This window comes from Urocitellus parryii, chromosome 7 (genome assembly GCF_045843805.1).
Source record: "Urocitellus parryii isolate mUroPar1 chromosome 7, mUroPar1.hap1, whole genome shotgun sequence".
NCBI classification, from domain to species: Eukaryota; Metazoa; Chordata; class Mammalia; order Rodentia; family Sciuridae; genus Urocitellus; species Urocitellus parryii.
In genome coordinates, this window is record NC_135537.1 from 98,756,861 (window position 1) to 98,770,979 (window position 14,119).

The 14,119-nt window shown below is 52.1% G+C and overlaps 1 pseudogene; it reads left to right on the top strand.

Moving 5' to 3' along the window:
- Nucleotides 1–13,753, top strand: part of LOC144256069 (autism susceptibility gene 2 protein-like) — a 51,265-nt pseudogene extending 37,512 nt beyond the window's left edge.
- Nucleotides 13,754–14,119: the final 366 nt, after the last annotated feature.

Sequence of the window (14,119 nt, forward strand, 5' to 3'; positions counted from 1 at the left end):
AGGAGTTCTGAAGGGGGCACCCTTGCACAGTCCCTGTGTAAGTGGGTTCAGTTCAGGACCAATGAGTCTGAAACCTCTGTGCACCCTGGAGAGAGCAACTGGAGTCGGCCTGAAAGAGATGTGTGGGTCTCAGTCCCTGCCAGAGCAGCTGGTGTGAGGGCCTTATTGGGAAGGTGCATTGTCATACTGTGACATGTGACACAACTGTGAGTTGGTGTGTCACTTAAATATCCACATGATGGTTTGGTCAAAGTGAATGGACCCAGAGGTGTAGAACCTCAGAGGTAATACAATTTCCAAAGGCAGGAAAGATGTGCTCACATCATCTCCCAGTATTGCTGTACATTTTTCCTCCAGTTATGTCCTTTGTATGCTAATGAGTCAAGAAAATTTATATTTTTCACTCAAAATCATGCTTTTCCTGTCATCAGGTGGTCAGACTCACACATCAACAGCTTGGCTTGCATGACCCCCAGTGAGCTTGTCTATTGAGCAGGAGACACGATTCAAAGCTGGCCCTAAGAATCAGGGCCTTGTGTTAATCCCAAAGAGCTCCAAGTTCCAGGAGAGCTGAGAGCGAGAATGGCTCTGAGCTCTGCGTGCGGGCCCAGCAGTCCTGGGGGAGCCCCACATGTTATTTGTTACATGGGATAATATTCCCAGACTTCTGTAATCTACCTTTTAGGAGAACTGGAAGCTCTATTTAAAGTTTAAACTGAGTCATTTTATTTTACCCTTCCACAAATATTTGTCATCATTTTAGATGAGATAATTAAATTGCCCTCTGGAACTGCCACTTCTAGAACAACCTAATGAAGCACGGATTGTGAATATGTTCTCATTTCGTCAAACTATTAAAAATCTAAAAGCACTAATTGAGTTTTAATGGTATAAAATCCTGGCACTCATGAGGAATTGCTTCTTTTTCTTTCCCTTTTCTTTTTTCTAATTAACTTGTGATTTTCTGGGCATTTTATCAGCCCAGCATCCCTCCTGTTTTGGATATGCATGAAACCTCTACCCATTTAGAGCTCAATTGTGATTCACCAATTAATAATTAGAAAGCTCCCTTTCTAATGGCGTTCTCATCTGGGACACCATTTGTTGGCTGACTGATTCTGAACTACTTTTAAATCAGACATTCGTGCGTGCGCATCTGTGTGATCCCCCTCCCCATCCTGGTTCTTCACTAGTGGCACCTGGCTGAGTTGCCTGGCTCGCTCCTGTTGGTGTCTTTCTGTGGGAGGGGAATGTGAATATGTCACCTGCCTTCGACTAAAGCCGTTTCCTCCTCTCGTCTCTGGCCGCAGCTCTTCCACTCTGACCCTCCTGCAGTGTCGGGCATCCCCCCCCAATGATCCCACCCACGGGCCCTTTTGGTTCACTACAAGGAGCATTCAGCCCAAGGTAAGGAGGGCACAGGGAAGACCCAGGGGTGTGTCTTGCCGGGCACGAGGGGGTCTGCCCCTTCTTCCTGCACAGTGACTGACTTCTCAGATCCTAAATGACCTCGGGGATTAGAGTGAGAGGATTTTCTTCTAGTCCATTTAGTTTTAATCCTCCGCAAAAATTGAGGCTTCAGTTGGTACTCCCACGTGATCTCAGCTGAGCTTCTCTGTCCCCTGTGGAAGATGCCACCATGAGCATGGGCTTCTGTCAGGGAGCCATGACCTCTGAGCCCAGCTGACTTTTGAGGCAGAGATTGGAGGCTGGGCCTGTCAGTTTTCCAAGGAAGAGGCAGGTCTGAAGTCCCAGGGGTGCAGCAGTCTGTGTTGTTGTATCGGGGAGATTCCCCTCCTGGCCCGCCCTGTCCTCCACAGCCCCAGCTGGGCAGGCGGGTCTGCTGGAGCGGAGGCCTAACGTCTGGCCTCCTGGTTCTGTGCTTCTCCTATCGCTGGCTCTCAGCGTTCACACTGCCAAAGTCACAAACATTTTTGAGAGGGACTTTCAGGACATGTATGTTTAAAATCAACTGCAGCCTGTTTTACTCTCTTACCAAAGTGACGCATCTTCTAGTTGCAAAACAATCTCACATTTTTCAGGCGAGGTTTTCTGTGGTATGTGGTTTTCTTTTTCTCTCCATCCCATTTCTGAGGTGAGAACCAGGGTGGGGCCAGCTTCCCAGGATGGGCACCTGCTGTTTTGCCCAAGACTATTACACCTGCAGAGGAAGACAGAGGCCCTGGGGTGGGGTGGCTGCCCTCCAGGCCTCGTCCCCTTGCAATGAGTGCCCCTGACATGCGAGGTCACACGTGCAGAGGGCTCTACAGTGGCTCAGCCAAGTGCCTCCTATCTGGAGATCGAAGAAGGCGGTCTTCAACTCCTTCCCCGAGCCTGCTCTTTACTGCTCCCTCAGACCCTGGTCCGTCTCTTCTAGGTTGGGACAAAACTCTAGTGCATCCCCAAACAGACTGGTAGGTCATTTAATAAATTAGACTATTTCCTTCACTCACAATTATCCAATCACACAGAAAACTGCATCTGGGCAGGAGAGAGCCTCTGCTGGTGTGGAAATAGGCCTTTCCAGGCCACCTTCCTGATTGAATATGTAGATTGCAGTTCATTAGTGGAGTTCTTCATATGTATGCAAATCAGGATGTTAACAACTCCAGCTTAATTGTTGGTTGTGCCGCAGCAATAAGTAGGCTTTTGGTTGTTGTTCATTCAAAGGACAAAAGCCTACAGATAGGTTAATGTTATGAGTGGTGTGTAAGAAGGGAGGTAGGATAGGGGAGACACAGGCAGAATTTGATACTGCATCTGTGTGGTCCCTATGTTGGGTTCTCTTGTCCCATTTCCACCACCGCTAATGAGTCATTACTGAGTGTAATTTCTTGTTATTGTCTGCCAGTTAAAACGTGGAGCGTTGGCTTAATGTCTGTGCAGTGCTGTCAGCTCTTCTGATGAGAAGCACCTGACACTGCAAACGATGGCAGTGTTCACTTGAACATCTCCTGGAACGTCTGGAGGGGGCAGAGAGGCAGCCAGCCAGAGCTGGGCCACCTGGGAAGGAGGCGTCTGGGCCAGCCTCTCCATGTGTGGCTGCCCTGTTTGGTCCCTGTGGCTTCCACTGTGGTGACGGGTGCTGGAGGCCACCTCTCTGCTTTAGATGGCATGGGAGAGAGCTGCCTCTGGTCAGAGCGCTGGAGAAAACAGGGAGCAGCCCTGTACAAGCTCACGTGCTCACTGAGAAAAACGAGTCTGTGATTTAGAATGAAACACATGAAGTCTCACTTCTTCATTTAGAAGGAGGAAAGGTTTTGCTTCATGTCCCATGTTTTGTGCTTCCTAAGCTGTGGTCTAATTAATTTGTAGACATCCAACTCTATCGATGTTGCTGCTCAGCCCGGGACAGTCCCACACACTTTACTTCAGAAGGACCCGCGGGTACATGCCAAGTCAGGCTTGGTCTCAGGTAACCCGGGTGTGTGCAGGGGACAGATCCTGTGCACGACCCTCCTAACTCCTTTGAGAGAGCTGCTCTCAGGGAAGGGACTCTTCCCACCTGTGCAAGAGAGTGCCAGTTCCTCCTGGAAGACACTCTCTCCTGCCCTGTGAGTGACAACGGAAGACTGACTTCCCAGCAAAAGGAGGGGGACGGGCTTGTGATCTGAGCCTAGAAAGTGGACACTGTGGCTTCTCCAGTTCCTACTTGACCAAGCCTTTCTGTCTGCAAGTCCTTATGTTGCTGTGGGTGCTCTGGATAGACAAGCACTGAGTGCTTCTCCTGCTGGACATCAGCCCCCGCCACCCGCTACCCGAGGTCAGGACATCCCAGACCCCATGGCTCCCCTGGCCCTCTGCTTTTAATGTGGCTGGGATCCCCTGTGCTCTAGAGCTGGGTAAAATATCCATGATGTTTTGGTTATGTCATTTATTGATGGTCTACACTGCACCTACTCCCAAAGAATAACTTGAAGTTCCACAGGAGGTACAATCTTGTCTCAACAATGGTCATTTATCTTTATAGTAAATGTGAGAGAACAATTGCCATCCCAGTGCTGTCTCCTCCCTGGGTAAGGGCAGCTGGAGCTGATGGCGGGAGCTAGGTAGACCGGCTGAAGCTTTTCGGGCTGAAGGTCCCGAGAGCCTCCACCCCCGCGGTGACCCTTGGTGCAGAAAGGCTGGCCCACGCGTCCCCTCAGCATTGATCCTGAGTCTGCCTCTTCAGCCTGCTCTCTCCCGCACCCTTGGTGTGGTGTGGAAGGGCTGCCCCCCGGGAACCTCAGCCTGGGCAGCACCAGGGCCAGGCTGCCCAGGGCACGCTGCTATTGATTAAACTTGTAGGGGGCTTGTTGAAGGTGATGTCAGTGGGGGAGGGGACACTTGGCACTTTTGATAGTGTGAAAATGGGTTAATTATTCTCCAAAAGGGCTTCATTTAAAAGTAAATTTCTAACATTTTAATTTCCCCTCCTAATGAAGCACTACAAATTTGTTAGAGCAATTGTTTGAGTGACAGGCATGTAACCAAGTTGTCATTTTCTCTTCACAGTTGACAGATCCTTTCAGACCTATGTTAAGGGTAAGAAAGCCTCTTCTAGCACTGTTTTGCAACCTCTGTTTGACTCCCTGTGGGTTGGAAATGCAAGTCTGTAGCCAGCCTACCCAGCAGGCTGTGGCACGGTGGTTGGGTTTTCAGCTCCTGTGTGATGCAAGTGACCAAGTTGTTTTGCTTCGGGCAGTGGAGGAAGCCATGCCACGGGCTTCTTATTTATGTAACTGGTAGAGCTGAGTCCGATTCCGGTGTCAGCAGGTCTGGTAGAAAGTCTGATTGGATATCAGGGAGGAAGACCTGCAGTCAGTGTCTTTCAGGAAACGCATACTTACCTGGATGGGTGTGCTCTGCTGTGGCTCCCTGGTTTGGCACAAGGTGCTATTGACTTTCGTAGCCACTTGACCTGTTTCTGTGGTGTGGGAAAGGATACTGTGAGCATTGGTTGTTAATGTCTTGTTTAAAGCAGAATGGCCTGAGGTCTGGTGCCTGGCCAGCAGATGGCCCCTCAGTGAATGCCAACTTCCCCATGCCTGTCTGAGTGGTAGATAATGGGCAGTAGACTTCCTGCGATCCCCACCCATTTCTGGTGCATATTCTCAGATAATCCACCTTCTCCAAAGGGAACAGGAGGTCTGTGTCCTCACTTAGGTGAGGCAGTGTGGTACTTGTGATGTCAAACAACCTGTCAGTCCATGACAGGAGGAAAGTCCTGAGTCTGTATTTCAAGAACAGCTCCCTACTACAGAAACCTGAAGCTTCTGTCCTTTGCCAGTGCAGAATGGAGTTCTTTCCTTCTGTCCAGTAGTTACCGCGCATGCACTTCTAGGCTTAAGAGGAGATTGCTTGGCAGGAGGCAGAAAGAGGTGGTCCCTGCCCCGAGTGGCAGAAGAGAGGCACTTGCCGTCACCCCACTGCTCAGAAACCAAGGAATGATTTGGGAGATGCAAATTGATCTGCACTCCTCCAGGGGTGGAGGAGGGACTTGGTATTTCAGAAGCCTGCAGAGTAGGGAGGAAGGAATGCCTTCCCCTCTCCTCCCCTCCTCTCCCCTTCTCTTAGACATGAACAGTGTCCCAGCATGAATGAGTGGTCAGCTCTTAATGAAGCATATGGGGTCACTGGACTTCAACAGAAGTGGGATGGATTCCATTGCCCCGCTTTGGGGGTTAAAGAAGCAACAGCCATGGGGAGGTTATGACAGGTCCTGTGCCCTTTCTTGTTTTGATTTGATTCCTACGCTCCCTAATTATCCCTTGTGAACAGCTGATTTGCATTATAGCATAGCCACATTTGTTAAGTAGGACTTCCTACTTCACCAGGTCTGCCAGCTGGCACCAGAAAAGAAAGAAGAGCCACAAAGTGGGATTCGGGCTTTTCCCATCTTGTCCTTGGTAACCGGGGGTCCTTGTCAAGTATGGCTTCCTGAGTGGTGGCCGATGTCTGGGCCCCAGGAAGAGGGGGAGAGCGATTATGGCTCCCTGATGGTTGGGCCCGGCAGGGTTGCTGACGGGAGGCTCTTGGAGGCACAAAGCTTTCTTGTTTCATGAAAAAAGTCTCTGCAGCCAGAATCTGCTGAGAGCTGGGGGATTTGCAGGCGGTTTCCCTGAAACGTCTCCTTCTGACCACTTTGCTCTTTCTTGTTCCAGAAACCAGGGAAGTGTTGTGCTATGCATGTTCACATCGCCTGGCAGATTTACCACCACCAACAGAAAGTCAAGGTCAGTCCGACCTTCCTGGTTCACGGGGGGGGGGGGGGGGGGGAGCTGGGTGCGAGCATGTGATCTGCCCAGGAGCACCTGAGTAAGAGTATTCAAAACAGGGTCTGAAGACCAGAGGCAAGGAGAGGTCCCTCGGGAAGCCCATCTGAGAACCTTAACGAGGGAAACCTCCAGTAGCAGAATCACAGAACAAAAGCAAACTGGTAGCTCCCTGGTGCATCTTTCCTTTTGATAAATTTGTCATCTTACTTAAAAAGTAAGATCCAAAGGGTTTAAATATGGTTTAAATCCTGAAATAAATGTTTTAATTATAGTGAGCAAGAACTAGAAAATGGAGAACACTTAAGAGGCTGAGAAAGCCAACAGAAGATGGTTTTGTTTTGTTTTTCAGTAGCAACCCATGTGTTCTCTTCCTTTTTGGGTTTGGGGAAATGATATTTATGCCCCATGTGGAGATGGTGGTGCTGAACCTCCGTCGGCAGCATGCATGATCACATTAGCCCTTCTGGAGGTCACGCTGGGCCTGCTCTTACCATCTGTCAGTCTTCCTGGTGACTTATCCAAGTGTTAAGAGACAGTCAGTACCTGCCAGGACCACCTGAGGCAGGTCCTTTTTATTTGCACCATACAGATGAAGATGGTCTGTGCTTGACCAGAGCCTTTGTGGCACAGGAGGGAGGAGAGAGAGCATGCGGGTGGTAACGTGAGAAGGTTCTGGGGCTTGGCTCAGGCACATGGAACCTGATGTCCACACTTTAGCCTGGGTCTTTGCAGCCTGGAAAAATGATGGGAAACATCCAAGCAGGTCATTCTAGCATAGGTTTCTCCGCCCACTTCTTCATGTGTGACTAGGTCCTGGCAGCATTTAGGGTCAGCCTGAGGCCCATAGGCAAGGAGGACACGCCAGTCACATGGCAGGATTCAGTGATTCAGAAGCAAAGATGGAACCTAGTTAGAAGGGAGGAACAAACCTCCGAGAGACCTTTGGCTTTGGACACCTGCCCCTGGTGCTGACCGCATATCAGTGAGTTCCGCTCACTTTTCCCTCCTTTTGCGCTCAGTGTAATTGGGACCTCGTGGTGTTGCTGATTAGTTCATGCTTTCTGGTTCCGGGTGACATGGTCAGCAGAACTATAGGCACAAGATGTCTTCCTTTTGTCCTTTGGTTGAACGTGATGAAGGATGTTTTGTGTAGCAGCTTCTACATAGAAACGCCCCTGGCAACTCCAGCTCTCATTATCCCCATTCAATCAGCAAGACCCTTGAACAGGAGATGGCTCTGTTCACCTTCCCCTCCCACAAAATGCTGGCAATCCCAGCCTCCATTTGGCTTCATGGACCTGAGTTGGTTTAATGGATCTGTGCTGTACACCATGCGATGTTAGCACCGAATAATTTGGCAACCAAATTAAAGGAGGTACTCAGGAGATTTTTATAGATTGATAGTGAATCAGGCTTGGTTTGGGCTCCGCTGCTCCTTTGTTTTCCCAGGTGTTGCTCCTAAGCACGAGCTCCCAGCAGGTGTCAGTCACTCTCGAGGACCAGGGGGCTCTGACTGCGGTGCTGAGGGACAGCCCACTTCCTGGGCCCCTGCTCTGTTGCAGAGATCCTCTCCTGCAGCTTCTCTGTTGTGCAGCAGGCAGGAGGAGGAGGAGGAGGGCTGGGGTGGGGCAAGAGCAGCTGGGCCGTGAAGGAGCCCTCAACAAGGGGAAGACAGCTCAGCTCAGGTCTCAGAGTCCCAGGCCATGGGAGGTGAGGGACATGGAGGGCAGTGCTTGTCTGGGAGGTGTGGAATTGACTCAAAAGGAAGGCTGTCAAGAAATAGGAAGGCCAGCAGACTTGAAGCCATGCAGGCGAGAGGGCTACCTGGCTCCAGAGAGAGGCCAGAGCCTAGAGGAAGCCTCTGGCCAGTGCCCACAGCCTCAGAGGAAGGTAAGCTGGAAGGTCAGCAACAGGGTGGGCAGGTGAAAAGAAATGAAGCCAGGACTTCATAGTAGGAGAGGATCTCCATGGGCCACTGCCTGGACTAGCTGCCACCTCCTCCTCCCCCTCCTCCTCCCCCCCTCCTCCCCCTCCTCCTACCCCCCTCCTCCTCCCCCCTCCCCTTCCCCCCCTCCTCCCTCGTCCTCCCCCCTCCTCCTCCCCCTCCTCCCTCCCCTTCCTCCTCCTCCTCCTCCTCCACTTCCTCGTCCTCCTCCCCCTCCTCCTCCTTTTTCTCCTCCTCCCCTTCCTCCTCCTCCCCCTCCCCTTCCTCCTCCCCCTCCTCCTCCTTTTTCTCCTCCTCCCCTTCCTCCTCCTCCCCCTCCCCTTCCTCCTCCCCCTCCTCCTCCTCCCCCTCCCCTTCCTCCTCGTCCTCCTCCCCTCCTCCCCCTTCCTCCTCCTCCTCCCCTCCTCCTCCCTACCTCCTCCTCCCCCACCTCCCCTTCCTCCCCCTCCCCTTCCTCCTCCTCCTCCTCCCCCTTTCTCCTGCTTCCCTCCTCCCCCTCCCCTTCCTCCTCCTCCCCCACCTCCCCTTCCTCCTCCTCCTCCTCCCCTTCCTCCTCCTCCTCCTCCTCCCCTTCCTCCTCCTCCTCCCCCCCTTCCTCCTCCCCCCTCCCCTTCCTCCTCCTCCTCCTCCTTCCCCCTTCCTCCTCCTCCTCCTCCTCCTCCTCCAGAGATTGGAGTAGTCCTAAGAAGAAACACCCCCATTAGTTAAACTGATACACGTACTTTGCTTTCATCTTGTTTTTTGTTTTATGTTTTTTATATGTAACAGTGATCATTAGAAAATTAGCTTGTAGGCATGCAAATATTTCTTCATAATGTTCAATTACTAATGTGCTGTAATCTATTAGAGTATGGCTAAGAGGCATTAGACAATTAATTTACACAGCAGATTATTCACACAGAATTCCTAATAAAATTAGCTTTAAAATACTATTATTTTAAAACTTTCTAAAATGGACCTTTACAGCAATATCGTAAACCACTCAGGGGCACCAGGTGAGTGAACAGGACGTGGCTGCCCTCCCTGATCGAATAGCCACAGGCCAGCCTCCAGCCAGGCTCCATGCCTGCCCTTTGTGCTTCTTCTTCTGTGAGAACCAGGCACTCCCATGCAGCAGTCCCTGCTGACCCCTCCTAGGTGGACCCGCTTCTGGTCATGAGGGTCACCTGGTTCTCCCAGCATTCCTAAACTTGACCCTCACCAGGGCCAGTGCCCAGGTGTGGACCGTTCCAAGAGCCCACTCCCATGGTCTCAGGCTCTGAGTGAATCTCTCCTACTAGTCACTTGGAATGTCATCTTCTGTTGTCCCCTTGCCACTGCAGAAGCAGATGCAGTCAGACCCACACAAGCTGGACTTCGGACTGAAGCCTGAGTTCCTGAGCCACCACCAGGCCTCAGTCTCTTTGGAGCCATCCACCACCCCCATGACCTGGGTCGACCTTCAATTTTGTTCTCTGCCTCTGGTGAGTTCAGGGGGCAATGGAGTGAAAAATGTGGTCCTCAGGTAGCCAAACAGATAGGTCTGGACCCTGTGCTCTCACTCACTCACCACCTAAATGGCATCCTGGTACACCTGGAAGGGAAAGAGACCTCCCCTGCAGGGACTCTGGAGCTGTGTGTACCAAACCAGTGCAACCCACAGCATGTCAGATTGTCAGATGCCACCGAGAAAGACGGGAAGATACAAGGGCCAGTCAGAAGTAAAGGGGGTGCCGGGAACTGTGGGAACATGCACGGGCAAGGGGTGGCTTTGCATTGTGACAGTTGGCTGTGTTTCAGGATCTAATGGTAAAGAAACCCAACTGAGCTGGTTGCCAGGGTTGGGCTGTGATAGAGAAGGTGGTCCACCTGGCTTCTGTAAATACTTAAAATTGGCAGCACTAGGCTGACTCTGGTGACAAGTGGCTTCATGCCCACTGTGGACTTGAGTGTTGATGGGCTCCCTGCTTCACTGGCTGGCCTGCTGCCGCCCATGGCTCATGTTGGGGGCACATGGTCTCCCACGGAGGCAGAGAGAGTTGCAAGAATCCTCATCCTAGGCCTTGTTGCCAGAGCAAGGGGACCACTCTTGAGGGTCAGAGGAATCTGCTGAGGTCTCGGGCTTTCCTGTTGGTTCTGTCACATTTGAAGGCTCTGTTGCCATGGAATCTGGCTCCGAGACATGGCCACACTAAGAGCAGTTTTTGGAGAGAAATAGATTTCTCCCTGGCTTTCATTTGAGCCAAAGTAGATGAATTGCATCTTTTGCTTTGATAATTCTGGAACTGTAGGCATCCCTGGGGCCTGGGTGGAGTGAAGCATGGTCTCCACTGAAGCTCTCAGGAGCTTTCACTGCAGACAGCGTGTGGCCAAAAGTCCGTTGAGGTGGCAAGTGGTGGGCCCTCGGAACATCCCAGAGCATGCACATGCTGTGGAGCTGGGGGATCCTCTCTGCACTCCCAGGTGGAAAACAAGCCACCAGGTGGACCACAGCCCAGGTCCCTTCAGATGCTGAGAGGCAGTGCCTGATCCACACTTCTCCTTTGCTGGTGGCCCTGACAGCCCAGGGACAGTCCTCCTTCACTGTCTTTTCTTGAGGGAATTTGCACTTATTTATAGGAACTTAGACAAAATGCCAGGCATTATGGAACATTGTTGGTAGATGGGTAAATATAGGTCCTGATTACGCTTGAATTTTGCCCCAAAATGGTTATATGATAAAACTTTAACCTGGTATTTATTACTAGTTAATGTTAGTTAAATTCACCATTTTTAATCTCAATGTCAGAGACTAATCCCTGATATACATGGCAGGGTGGAGCTCCCTCGGTGCCATGCCCCTCCAGGCCATGCCCCCTGGCAATGAGCTGTGAGTGGCCTGAGCTATGGAAGCATTGTCCTTCCCTAACTCATGCACATCTGGTCCTCCCTTTACTTCTTTCCTTCCTTTCCCAGCCGCCTCAGGAGAAGGATTTGAGGTGACTTACAAGCATGCATATCAGGTGTGATAAAGAGTTGAGAAGCAAATGTAGATAGGGGGAACCTGTGAGGAAGGCAGCCTCAGCATGGACCAGGATGCCCTGAAGGCACGGGGTTTGCTACTGAATCCACGAGGAACCTGGCTCTTCCTGGCACCCAAGGCGAGGCTCTGCCCTGCTGGGAAAGAGGAGAGGGGCCAGGCAGGCATGGGCCTCACCCCAGCAGACTTCCTGGGGTCCCCAGGCCTGCTGAAGCAGGCTGCTCCTCGAAGCTGCTTTCTGTAAGCCCTGACCTTGGTGGTGTTTGACTTACTAGGTGCTGCACACCCCACCGGGACCCCTTTTGGGCCACCTCATCATCACAGCAACTTCCACAACCCTGCTGCTCACCTGGGTGAGTTCACGGGGGCAAGGTGGCTCCTGCTGCGCCTACCAGCACATGGGGAACCGTCCTCCATAAGTCACTCGCCACTGGGGCCCAGTCAGCATGTGGCACCACCTCAGGACTCACTGCCGCCTAAACCACCTCCCTCGCCAGTATGTCTGTGCTAGTCCTGCTCTGCCCTGAGTTAATGGTGGGGGACAGCTGGGGACAGCTTGTCCTGGGTGCCTCAGGGACTTGGAGTCCAGGGCATTCTGTCCCTCCCTGGGAGGAAACATCGACACCTTCTGCAGCCAAGGCACCTTCGGCAGGTGGAAGAAAGACAGGCTGATATTACAGAGGCCCCTGGTTTTGTGGCCTTTATTTACTGATATTTTCTGCATGTGGCCAAGCAGACGCAGGGTATGGTAGGACTTCACCCCTGGGAATGTAAGGAGTGGTCTTAATTCTGTCCAGTGAGAGGCTGCAGAGCACCCTCCTGGGAGAGGTGCGGGAAGACACCTTGAAGCACAGGGCTCCTGTGTCCCTAGGCAGGGCAGGGACACAGTCCTCACAGGTACTTACCAACCCCACTAGGAAGGCAAGCCAGGTGTGGGTGGCACAGGGATTGGCTTTGCTTCTCCCACCCACCCCCACCCCGCTGCTCCCATCCCACGGGGGAATCTGAGCCCTACCTTCCTCCTGCCTTTGTTTGCAGAGCCTTTCAATCGGCCGTCCACCTTCACAGGCCCAGCAGCAGTTGGTGGCAATGCCTTCGGGGGACTTGGAAACCCGTCAGTTAGTGAGTACCTCTAGGTTTCCATACCTGCCTGGACTCTCCTCTGACGCCAGACCTTCCAAGATGAAGGAAACTATACTCTTGGGAATGAACTTGAGTCATATAATTGCAATGGCAGGCTTACACAGTGGAGTTGGTGGACGTGTGCAAAGCCACTGGTTTAAGGAGGCCACTGTCCCGTCCATCCCTAGGGCCAGAGACAGTGATGTAGCTGATGGCTGCAAACAGTTGACTCCCATCTCTTCCACCCAAGGGCTGGCCATAGCCTCTACTAGAAGAAAAAGCACTTGTGGGTCTCGTGGGGTTGAAACAGTGCATTGAAGAACTGCAGGACCAGGCCCAGAGCCATCAAGACGTGTGGCATGTCCTTGTGGCCTGGAGAGCCCTACAGCTTTCTGCTACTAGTCTCTAGTAGGAGGGGCTGCCAGCCCTACATGTCCTGGACGCCTCGCAGTCTCTGGATGTGCAGCTGGTGGTCTTGCAGACATGTCTGTTCCTATTTGGGGAGCAGAGGAGACCTAAAGTGTAGCTCTAGGTCACCTTCACAGTGAATGAGTGCTCTTTAAGGGACAGCCTGGAGGGCTTCTGCGTGTGTTCAGGTCGAGGTCCTGAGTGGTCTCGGGGGCTCACTGTAGTTTGCCCATGTTGAGAAGACAGGAAGCAGGGTCTGGAGAGGAGACGGGATTCCCAGTTGATGACATACACCATCACAGCCGCCCTTCTGCATGCTCAGAGCCTCTGCATGAGCTAGATATGTGTGATCAGGTGATCCTGACACCTGTTTGGTCCCTTTCATTTTTAATGCCCCCCTGCCCACCTGCACTTTTGCTTTTGGGTTGGACTTTTAGACAGCTGTGCACTGCCTCTCCAGGGGCAGGACAGAGCTCCTCTAATGACTGTTGATCTCCTTTCCGTCCAGCTCCCAATAACATGTATTCATTTTAACTCTGGGTGCTGTTGAAGGCTTTGGTAAGTACCCCGTCACAGCAGGTCGTATAATCTCTCTCCAAACTTTTTGTTCCCCACTTCGCCATTTCAGCACCCAACTCAGTGTTTGGCCACAAGGATGGCCCCAGTGTGCAGAGCTTTAGACACCCTCACGAGCCCTGGAACCGGCTGCAACGGACGCCTCTGTCGTTCCTGACCCCTCCGCCCTGGCTGAAGCCAGGGGAACTGGAGCGCAGCTTGTCCGCTGCAGCTCATGACAGAGATAGAGATGTAGATAAACGGGACTCATCTGTTAGTAAAGATGACAAAGAAAGGTATGCAAAGAAACCACTCCGGAGTCCCAATGGGGGAGCCCGCTCTGTGCCAGTGGAACTGGCCACCCGCCCTCCCGTCCCAGCCTTGAGCTCCAGCCACCCCGTAGCCCCAGGTCCCTTCCAGCCAGCTAGTGCCAGCGGCCCTCAGTCCCAGTGCCCTGTGGCACAGTGACTATGACAGCACTACCACAGCCAACGGAGGGCGCCTGCCCTGTGGCAGCAGTACCCAGAGAGCTCCCGAGCCCCTGAGAGTTAGCAGTCCCCACACAAGCCCGACTCTGTGACACAGCGAGCCAGCGCTCCGGGCAAGACACACACAGCATGAATCAACGCCATGTTTCTTTCAAGTTCATGCAGCCCATGACCCATCCATAGGCTTCTCTCTTCCTCTCTCTTTTTGTTTGCTTTTAGAAAATCATCTTTGCATTTCCCCATCATACTTTTCTCAAGTTTTGTTCAAACTCAAAGTCTGGGGCTCATAGATGACTAATAAAATTTTACTAACCCAAATGTAGAGATGCGTCCAAAAAAGAAGCTT